General features: G+C 33.9%; 1 non-coding gene across 1 annotated transcript; it reads right to left on the minus strand.

The window, feature by feature from the left end:
• Positions 1–11154: 11154 nt before the first annotated feature.
• Positions 11155–11261, minus strand: LOC141688557 (small nucleolar RNA R71). The gene has a single exon (XR_012561992.1). It is a non-coding gene; the product is annotated as a small nucleolar RNA R71 (small nucleolar RNA).
• Positions 11262–12325: the final 1064 nt, after the last annotated feature.

Genomic DNA, 12325 nt, shown 5'->3' on the forward strand with positions numbered 1-12325 from the left:
CAGAAAACAAGTTTATTCAATATATCAAACTCTGTTACAGTAGGTTTAATCTACTCTCTCAGTGATGTATGATATCACTAAGAGATTCTAGGGTTACAATGAATAATATTCTCATGAATGACATCACTTACAGTGTAAACCCTAATATGTGTTTATATACTACACAGTTACAAGAAATCTCCTAATTGATATGATAATGATTCTGTTTCCTAGAATTCATCAATCAGAGATTATCTACTGCAGTCCTATAGCTGTCCAATTCTTCATTTATATCTTTACTTGTTTAATCCAGATCCTCTCCTGTAAATCAGCTGCTTTCCTTATCTGAAGTGTACCCACACTTAAGTCCTGATATAAGTTCTGACGCCTTAAGTTCTGATAACTTCTGGTCTTCAGCAAGTTCTGATTTCCAGTTAAGTTCTGATACTAAGTTCTAAAACTAAACAAATCAGATTAGACATGACATCACAAATATATCTAATAAAATATATAATTCATTTTTATGTTACAATCATGATTGATACCTGGTTGCATAAAAATAGATATGGATTGTTTGTCAGTAATAATGTGAATACCAGATATAAATTATAACAATTTATTTATTACATAATTTTAATTTTTGAATAATTATAAATGCATGTTATTTAAGTAATCAATTATCTCACTAGATGTTAATAATGATTATACATGTACATAAATCAGATATTTAGCATATAAATAATTGAAACCATCATAATTTACTAAAAGATGTAACATACAATAATTTACATGCTAACACACACACATACATATAACTTAATCTTATTTTGTTAACAGTAGTGTAAATAAAAAACTAACATTTTCCCATACATACATTGAATTTCAAAAACTAATATATTTCATTAAAATCAACTTTAATATTAACAATAATGTAAATTTTATATTATTATATATTATGATTGCAAGTCATTCTGACTTTAATTATGTATTTTTTATCTTTTTAAATTGAGTAAGTTAATTGTAAATTAGTAGTGAACTCAGTAATAATATAGAGAAGTACATATAGTTTATTTAAATAAAATTCAAGATTTTTTTATCGTAGGTAACCCACAGCCGCTACCCTTCGGGTGCGCACTAGGTAAACCCTACGGGATCACGCAATAGCCTGTAAACCACGTGAACCAAGTTAAATCATATTTAAACGACAGGCTCTGACTTAGGAGGCATAATCATAAATTCTCCTCCCGTGAGATTCGAATTAGTCAACTCTGTATTCAACATATATGTTAATTTGTAGCACAGATTAAGTTTAATCGTTTCATTTTAAGCGTACACTTACTACCCTATTTATATTCATTAATTAAATATAGAATAACGGGTAAGAAAAATTTAATATAATAATAGTTGAGGGGATATTCACTCCTAAAAGTGAGGAAGCACTCGAAGCTCCTAATGTCATAGAGGGGGAGATGGAGCTTGTTGGAGAGAAATTTTATCTCCATTTCTTCAACATTTGACTCAAAAGCCTATATAATGATATTATTGGAGTTGCTCTATAGATATTATAATTGAATGATGTATAAAAAAACTCTAGAAAATGACCCATTCCTCACACGGGTTATTATGCTAGTTCTGTATTAGTGTTTGTGAACATGAATTATCAATACTACCGGGTTGAGGATTTGAATAACGTAAAACAATTCACTATTATGGATTTAGAATAGGGGAAAAACTTGCCTGATACTTGCTCTACCTCAGATATATCACATTTCTCGAATACTGGTTTGATCCACCTTGCTGGAGTTGTATCTATCAAAGAAGGATACTCATTTAGTAGATTTATATCGTAATCGAATATCAATTCGACTTTACGCTACTCTTATCGTCTACCCGTACGATTGTAACTGACTCATATAATAATTATCTAGCAATTAGGACTCGATTAACCACGTAAATCATATAACACATAAGTCACATAGTCATTTTAGGCTTGAAAATATTTTTACAATCGAAATCGGATCTATACTCGCATTATCGAACAATATTTGACTCGTTTCCTAATTTTTTGGAATTTATTAGACTCGTATTTATGATTAATAGAGTCTATAAATAAATAAATATCAAAATCCGTTTCGTCCCCGAAAGAAATTAAGATTTAAAACTATTTTTATTGAAAATAAATCATTTTTCTGAGTCTAAGAGCTTTCGTTTCGATTAAATCGGATAAACGGTTCAATTATTATTCAATAAATAAGAATAAATCAATTATTATTCAAAATAATTGAACCTCAAATATATTTTAAAATAATTATTTAGGAAAAATTAGAATTAAAAATGAAATTTCCATAATTTTTGGATTTAAAATAAATTTATTACAAATTATTAAAATAAACTAATTAATTAGCAAATAATTAATCAATTTAAATAAATAATAAGTAAATAAGAAATAATAAATAAATAAATAAATAAATAAAATTTTTGAACTTTTAAAATAATAAAACAGTTCAGATTTATTTGTAAAATAAATCAAGTAATTAATTAAATTAATTAATTGATTTATTAAATAAATAAAAATGAATTTTGAATTTATAAAATAAAAGCAAAATAAAATAATTCAAAAACAAGTTTTTGCAATTTGAATTGGGGAAAACCGGATCAAAACCGGGTTTTAACTGGGTTTGAATCCGGGTTTTCAAGAACGTAACCGGGTCGTCGGCCGATTTCAACTCTAGCGACGAGCCCAGTTTTCCGGCCACCGTTTCTCGATCAATTCGAGCGGTTTCTGATCGATTCAAATAGGGTTTTCATTCAATAGCATCCCAGAGTCACAAACTCGTCGTCCTCTTCCTCTCCCCATCAACATTATGCAGATTTGGGCCGCCATAATCGAAGAACTCCGACCGCCGTTTCTTCCTCCGACGAGCTCAAATTCGAGCCAATATACGCATCGTTTGTAACAGGTTTTGTAGGGGATCGATTCCAAATTCAATTCTAAGCATTAATCAACCATCAACAATTCCTCATAACCCTTAAAACAATTTCTCCGATCAAATCAACCAAAAATCCGTCCAAATACCTATTTCGCTACTTTTTACATGAAAAATTACAAACTATAGCTCAAAATGAAGCTTAGAACATTTACAATCAAACCCCTAACAACAAAATAACCTCAGATTCCTCTAAATCCAGAAATGATTAAATAAAAAATCGCATAAACCCTAAAACATGAACTACAAATTTAAGCTATCGTTTGATGATATAAATAGTACAAATCAATCATAAACAACTATATGAAATTATTCCAATGATCAATTTCATCACATAACCCCAGAATCAAAAAACCCTAAATCACAGTCAAGAACCCTAAGTTACGAATTTAAAATCTAAGAATCAAAACGTGAAATTGATTGCTTAAACAGATAGAGGAGATCAAGACGATCAATTTGGATACTCACATGATAAAATTTGGATTTTCAGAAACTCTCAAAATCAGTGTTTGATTTTCCAGCAAATCCAAGAACACATTTCTCACCCCCAAACTGAATTTTCAGAAATTAAAATATTTTAATGATTTTTTAATAATTAATTAATAAAATTCAGCTATTTATTGTAGTAATAAAAATACCCCTAATTAAAATTTAGGCCCTAATTATATCCCTAAATAAAATTAATTGGCCCTTAATTAATAATTTTTGGGTATTAACTTTTAATTTTTAAATATCCAATAAACACAAAATAAATGCCAAAAATTTCCAAAAACTGTGAATAATTCAAAAATGAAAAGAAATGATATATTTGAAAGTCCCATAATTCTAAAAAAATAAAAATGTGATTTTTGTGGGGTTTTTAGCACCCGAAGGGGGCCGGAGGAAAAGTCATTTTTCGCGAAACGAGAAAATTTTTAAATTAACTGGATGTTCGGAATATCGATATGGTATAAGTCATACTAGGAAAAATAAGGCCAATTATTTTATATGAAATATCAGCTATTAAAATGAAGTTTGGGACGCATAACTTTTGATATAAAAGCATTTAACACAAAATAAAATACCCGATAAATACCCTAAAAATACCCTGACGACACAGAACACATATATCACATAACAGCTAGGGTTTTACGATTAAACACATTTAACAATATAATAAAACACATGATTCACCTTTATTATAATATAATACAAGCGTAATTTATCAGTCAGACATTATGTCTGACATTAGACCAGTGGATCTCCCCGTCAATGCTTCAGATGTATGTGGTATCTCACCTTGTGTAATAATATCTATTTGATTAAGTGATAATGATACTCTTTCTTATGACATGGCTAACGCGAATTTCAATAAACTCACCTTGTTGAGAAGATGAATTTAGTAACTGTCTACTTCCTTTTCTGCATGTACATCCTTTTGGGAAGATGTAAGGAGGTCAGTAGTTGCCCCTGTTTGGATGTGACTTTTTGGGTTCTCTCAGAACATCCTCCTTATTTGCTGCATTAAAGGAAGTTTCTCCCTCAATTCCCTCACTTGACATTGGTTCCTTACGTTTCAGGGTTTGTGTTGAGGAAAATTATGTTTTTGTATTCGGTTTTGAAGGTTTATTTTATATTTTTGGGATTTCAAACTCAGTGCCTTGACCTATGCCTTCAGTAAGCATGTGTGGAAAAGATGTGTTCATGTCTAATTCTTGAAATGGAAATAAACCAGCAAAAATATATGTACAAGAGTTTGGTTTATTACCTAAACAAAAAGATGGCCTATAAACATCTTCATGGTGTTGAACTAGCTCGGTTTCTTCTCCTTGTTATATTTTCTCTATAGTTTCAGTTTCATGAGCCTGATCTTATCTTATGCTTGAACTGAATCATCTTATTGAACTTTCTCTGGTTAAGCTACTTTCTCAGCCTCATCCTTCTTCAGCTTCTTCACCTGCTTCTTATTCCTGAATTGCAGCTGCTTCCTGTTGAACCTGTTTCTCAATAATAGCAAAACAGTCCCTTAGATGTTAGTTAAATGAAAATTGGGTCTAATTTCATTATTATTCTCATATCGGGTCTGGTTTAAAAGTTGTAGGGTCTATTTCCATTACTATTCTCATATCCGGTGTGCTTTAGAAGTTGTGTGGCAGTTTTGACAGGTATCTCAGGAGGATCAACCGTGTTGTCATTGCCAAGCTATGCACGCTGCTCATTTGTTAGCTTTCCATTCAGGACAATCGACATAAACCTTAGATAAACTGGATATACGTCTTTACTATGTGATGAAGAATTCTTTGCATAATCAAATGGCCAAAGTTGATGTTGAGATTGTGAGCCATATCAAGTCCAGTTTTCTGTAAAAGAGTTGTTATGTTGTGTCATCCACCTATCTTGAGAGAGAATACCTAAGATGTTATTGTGAGAAACATGTTCCACTCCTTTAGTATGTGCTTCTTGTCGAAGTAACGAGGAATCTTATCATCATTTTCTAGAGTTGCACAAATCTTTCGAAAGAATTTGAGTAAGTCATCATAATTTGGATCTTCATCCAAGTCATTTCTTCAAAAATGTAGATATTCATTCAAATCATCCTCAGAAATCCTAATTGTTTCATCTTCAAATGGAAATTGAAACCCCCTATTTTTTTCAATGTTGGACACAGTAGAATTCCAGTGAACGAACTAAAGAATTTCTACATTCAATTTAGTGTTAACAGTAAGAGGAAATCTGGCGTTAAAATGTTCATTAAGAAAATGAATTCACCGATAAAACGTCCAGTATTAGCGAAATTATTATCATGAATAAAAAAATACTAGTCCTTCTGATTTCGAAATTACCACCCATTTTAAAAATATTTAGTAATTTTTACTCAACAAACAATTTTCCAATCGAAAAATAACTATTAAAATATGAAACAAACAAGAAATTAAAATTCTCAGATCATAACAAAATTAAAGTATATTATAGTTCAATAGATTTGGAACACAACTGTATTTTTAGATAAATTTTTCACCAACAAAAACTAGATCAAATCCTTAGTCAAAGTTCAAATGGGGTTTGGGATTAAGAATTTGATTGCGCACACACCCCTGAAATCTATGATGCTGGTCCAACATTATGTTATATATGGATGGTTAGTAATGATATATGGATGGTTAGTAATGAGACCAGCGAGAGTAGTAGAAATACTAGATAAGGCCAATGTGTTGTCTCGGGTACCCTAATTATGTCCAGAAGGGTGAAAAGTCTAATCTGAGAATTATGCGTGGTTGATCGCCCATATAATTTAGAACGTTTACATCTCTAATCTTATAACACAAGATCATTTCAAAATAAATACTATATTTATATAGCTATACCTTTGATTAAATCCTTTTTTGTATATAAGAACAATTGCAAAACTAACCAACTTCATTTACCAGTTGAATTATTAAGATAGATTATGAATTGTGGTTACTTGCTTAGCGTTACCTCATTTTGTTTATTCTCCCACCCTGATAGTAAATCAAGAAAATGTCGAGATTTACGTAGACTTTGGGAGGCTTGTAATAATTATTCTTTTGCTTTGTTATTGTAGATAGTTAGTTGTGCTTGTTTCATACCATTCATGCCAAAGATCCGTGATGAGTCAAGGGCCAAGTTTTTATATTATTGTTTATACAGGTTATTAATATGTTGATGTGGGTGATGATCCCTAGTATAGGGCCTTCAATTGAGAGGGTGTCACAATCTCGCAATATATGATTATGATGTTCCATTATTGATCTCTAATTTTCAAAATCATCAATTTAGGCTTCAATACTTCTTGATTGATATAGCCTAATAAATTGTTCTACTGCATTACTAGTAGTATCATCCTTGAACCTAACACTCAAGTCAATTAAAAATTCGCTCCAATCAACATTCCTTCTCAAAGACAAATAGTTTGACACCCAAACTTAAGCGTTTTCAATCATATACAGTGAAACAATATCAACTTGCTGATAATCAGGAATCTTACACAAGGTAAAGTACTTAACATATTTCTTAACCCAAGTTCTGGCACTGATCCCGTCAAACTTAGGGAATTCAAGTTTATGAGTAAAATTGAAAGGTCGAAGAATATGAATACCTCCATTAAGAATAGTACGAGTACCAATTTGATCTCTGGGAACTTCTGTCGAACAGCTTGCATGCAATTCCTTCATTTCTTGGATCATTCGAACAAGTTCATCAAATCTGCTATTATATCGTTTAGATTGTTCTTCGAAATGCTTATCCATAGCTCGAAACTATTCTTTGACCTAATCATCCATGTTAAAGTCAATGCGTATAAGTTTCTGGTTTGTGGCGCCAGATTAACTGATTTTATATAAAGTTAATGACTAAATCACCAAAAATGAGAATCGAATTGCTTTGACACCATTGAAAAAGTTTCTTTAGTATAACTGTTTGATCTAACAACAATATTAATAATTTGATACAAATAATCAGCACAGATGATAAATAATAGTCGAATTTCTACCATACAAACTGAAGAACACTAACAAGAACAAAGATTTAGAACCAGAGAGATTAAGAGAGACGAAAAGAGAGAGATAGAGAAAGAGCCAGAAGAGATCAATACTTTCATAATACAATGATGTTTTTGATAAATATTGTCAACTAATATACAAAACTAACATAAAGACTAACTAACTTTGGCGCCAAAATGCCCAAAGTTTGAGTAGTTTGACTATATTGAATTTGATTTCCTATTTTATCTTCAACTCAAAAATTCCTATAAATCATACTTTCCCTATTTGAGTGAGTGATCCTCAAGTCGACTGAAACCCTATAGGAAAATCTGGATATTTGTTGACAAAGTAAGATACAATTTTCTAAGTGCTTTCATGAGATGGATATCCTTCCCAGTGACTCAAATACTGCACCTAAACTGCATTATGGCTCTTAACCATCCTATGATCCAATATAGCCAATGGCTTAGGAACCTGGTCTTCAGGATCCTGAGAGAACCAATCAGGAGAATGAGAAATTACTGGAACACTACCTTGAAACAGCTTCAACTGAGAAACATGAAATATATTATGGATTTGAGACCCTACAGGTAGCTGCAATTTATAAGCAACCTTCCCAATACATTCTAAAATCTTAAAAGGGCCATAATACTTGTAATCCAGCTTGTGATTAGACTTCCTTTGCAATAAATTCCGCCTATAAGGTTGCAATTTAATCCAAACAAAGTTCCCTTGTTGAAACTGTCTCCCAGATCTTCTTTTAACATCATATTATTTCATTTTGTGTTGAACCTTCATCAGCTGAAAGCTGAGTTTAGAAATCATCTGCTCTCTTTTCAGCAAGCTCCTATCCATAACCTCTACTGCACACTCTCCAACTAAATAAGGAAAATACAGAGGTGGTTTCTGATTATAAACAATCTCATAGGGAGTGACTTGAGTAGCTGTCGAATAATGAGTATTGAACTACCAAGACCATTCTTTTGGAACTTGGCCACATATACATTTAAGATAAGTCTCAAGACATTTATTGATCGCATCTGTTTGACCATCAATTTGAGGATGGTATGCCGATGACAAAAGAAAATCAGTACCATGCTAATTAAATAAGGCCTTCAGAATTTTCTTAAAAATACAGGAAATGTGTCACTGACAATGGAACTTGGTCATCCATGTTGTCTGGACACATTATCTAGGTAATATTGGGCTACCTGAAGAGCTGTAAAAGGATGAGACAATGACATAAAATGCACATACTTTCTTAATCTGCCAACCACTACAAAAATAACATCTCTTCTATTGGACTTAGGCAACCTAGTGATGAAGTGCATAGATACATCTACCCACCCCTCAGTACAAACTGGCAAGGGTTGTACCAAGTCAGGGTAAACATTAGTCTCATATTTTGTAGCCTGACAAACTTCACAAGCTTTAACAATTTGTCTAACATCTTTAGTCAAACCATGAAAATGAAAAAGAGCTTTGACTTTTTTAGTTGTCAACTCCTTACCTCCATGACCACCTTCAGGTGTATTGTGTGGCACCCAATCAATTTATTTCTTAACACCAAATCTCGGCCAATTCAAATCTTCCCCTTTTTCATAAAATAAATCCGTTCAGTGATAAGTGGCATTTATATCCACTTAGAACGCTTCGTAAAGGCTCGAATTAGTGTTTTATACTCAAGTTATTTGTGTTTTTGATTTGTTTTTGTAGTGTTTTGCATTTCAGGGAATAATCGAAAGGAGGAATAGATTTTACATTATTTTTATGCTATAAAGGTGCTAGGATGGAGCCTCGATTGATTGCGCGAAAGAAATCAGCAATTGAGGTCAAGAAAATAAGAAAAATCAGTTTTTTTCCAGAAGGTCGGGGCGACCGTGCTACACTTGGGAGCGGTCGCGCTGGTTTGGCAGAAGTACATGGCGGCTGCGTGGGATCACAGAGCGGCCGCGCTAGGTCAAAGTTTTTGAATCCTAATTTGAATAGAAGACTGATCTGCTGGACTCCTGATTGGATGGGCTTGTATTTAAAGACTCCAAAAAGACGTTTCTCAGAACGGAGAGCAAGGAGAGAACAGAAAGAAGACCTAATAGCACAAACACAACGAAGGAGGAGAAGATCTAGTTTTTACTTATGATTTTTTGCTTAAGTTATAATCTTAGATGCTTGTTTTCTTTATTGTTTGAACCTAATACTTATGTTAACGTACTTTGATTATTTATTCAGTTTATAAAGACTTAGTTTATTTACCATGCTTTCATCGGAACCCACAGTGATGATGAGTTCGGTTATGAACTAATCGTTATCGTGGAGTTCTAACAGATTTACTTATGGATTTCAATAGTTAATTTGTTTCGATACCTAAGTGTGTGGTGATTGTATGATATCCTAGTATTGGTTGTGCTTATCCGTCTTATGAGCGTCGCGAACTTATAAGATAGCGTGTTAATCTCTATGGAAGCGACAGTGAATATAGAGGTTTAGAACTTGCCATGCTAGCATAGGTTCATGTATTTATTATGCATGATTTATAGGTAATTTTAACCATCTTACTTGTCCTATGTAATCACGATAGATAACTTGCGCATTAAACCTTTATGTTGTCAAATTCTATAGACATATAGGGTCTCAACATAATTGGTGTCTATTCAGCTTTTATCTCTTTTGTGGATGTCTGGTAGTAGGGTATTCATACAACAAAAGTTGGCGTTTACTAGTTTCGTGTTATCTGATTAGTTGTCAACACCATTGCATGCTAAGGTTTAGAACAATGACTTTGAATGAAGTATTTAATGAAGTTAGAATCCCATGTTTGTCTCACATAGTTAATTCAATCACTCTTAATCTCTTTGTTATTGCATGTTAGTTTAAGCTAAGTTATAAAACATCTCAAATTGTTACTTGTCTTAGCATTGAACGATGATCATATATTGATGCATAGGTGCACATTCTGAATTTAACCTAAACCAGTCTCTGTGGGAACGAACTAGAAAATATTCTATATTACTTGCGATTGCGTATACTTGCGTGTAATTTTAGCGCGTGTTTTCGTCCTAACAAGTTTTTGGCGCCGCTGCCGGGGACTCTGTGTTAATTTTTAGTTTATGTTCTTGTCATCAGTGGTCGTTAAAGTTCACTGACTCAGATATTTTACTTACTTGTTTGCTTGTTTGTGTTCAGGTACTCTAGAGAGCGTTTATGCTACACGTTCTCGATCTCGTAAGAGAACGCTGGATAAAGCGGAGGAAGAAGTTGAAGTAGTTGAAGAAGATGTCATTGTTGAGGAGAAAGTTGAAGAAGAAGCGATCATTGCAATGGGAGAACCAGTAGCAAATATGAAAGCTTTGATGGATTTTTCTCAACCGAAGATTAATGATATTCAGTCTAGCATTGTTAGACCAACCATCGCGGCTAATACTTTTGAAATCAAATCTAGCACGATTCAAATGGTGCAGAATTCAGTTCAGTTTAGGGGTTCTCTAACGGAAGATCCTAATACTCACATTAGGGATTTCATCGAGATCTGGGACACCTTCCGGTTCAATGGTGTTTCCGAAGATGCTGTTAAGATAAGGCTGTTCCCCTTCTCTCTGAGGGACGAGGCTAAGAGCCGGTTACACTCTCTACCAGCTGTATCTATCACTACTTGGGAATATCTTTCTCAAAAGTTTCTTACTAAATTCTTCCATATGGCAAAGACAGCTGCAATCAGAAATGCTCTTACTTAATTTGCACAGCAATCGGGAGAGTCTCTATGTGAAGCTTGTGAGCGTTATAAGGAGATGCTTAGGAAGTGTCCTCGTCATGGGATGGGCAAGCATTCAAGGTGAATGAACTACGTTTGAAGCATTACTATGGAAATACGGCAAACCGTGTGGTGGTTAGTGCCGTTTTATTGTCAACTTGATCTCGGAATTTTACGTCGAGCTAGCGACGTAAACCAAGTGCTTCTTGGGAGGAAACCCATGTTTGTTATAAATTAGTAGAAGAAAGAAGGAAGAGAAACCAGAAGAAAATACAAAAAAAATCAGAAAATTAGAAAAAACAGGTTCTTTTTCCAGAAGCACGGCGCGCCCGCGCTGGGAAGTGGGGCGGCCGCGCTTGGAAGCGGGGCGGCCATGCTGAAAGAGCAGAAACACGGCGCGCCCGTGCTCCCAAGCGGGGAGGTCGCGCTGAGTCCCTGAAGAAGAAAAAAAATAGAAAAAATCCAAAAATTCAAAACAAAAACAAAACTCCAGCCGATTTTAACTCCTCCCACTACCCTAATTCCTTCTCCTAATCCATTCTAAACATCCCACTATCCCCATTAACCCCACATTCATATCCCACTTCTAATTTTTATTCTCTATATATACATACACTTACATACATCCATCTCCAAAATATTCTTATTCTCTCAAACCCGAAATCTCTCTACACACCTCTCTTATCTCACTTAATCAATTTCAATGGCACCCAAGAGAGCCCGCACTCAAGTTAGTAGCAGCACTAACCCCACCATTACTGATTCTTCAAGTATTGGGGGTATGAGGCCTAGGTTTGTTACTTCGGAGGCTGAAGCAAAGTACACACACTGTTGACTAAGCAGATAGCGAATGAGAGGGGTTTTCTACCTTCAGGTAAGGATGATAAGCTTCTCAAGATGATTTTGGAGATGGGCTGGGTGTCATTTTGTGAGACACCCATTGATGTGCCTATGAGTGTCATTCGCGAGTTCTATGCGAACGCAAAAGCTGATAAGAATGGGTATTCAGTGGTGCGTGGGTTGACGATGGACTACAGCCCGGAGGCTATTCGTAGGTTATCAACCAACCCGAGAGACAACCAACTCAGGAGGAGTGGGTTAACAAGACAGGGGATGATTTTGATTTGGAT

The sequence above is a fragment of the Apium graveolens genome, chromosome 9, assembly GCF_009905375.1.
Source record: "Apium graveolens cultivar Ventura chromosome 9, ASM990537v1, whole genome shotgun sequence".
NCBI lineage: Eukaryota > Viridiplantae > Streptophyta > Magnoliopsida > Apiales > Apiaceae > Apium > Apium graveolens.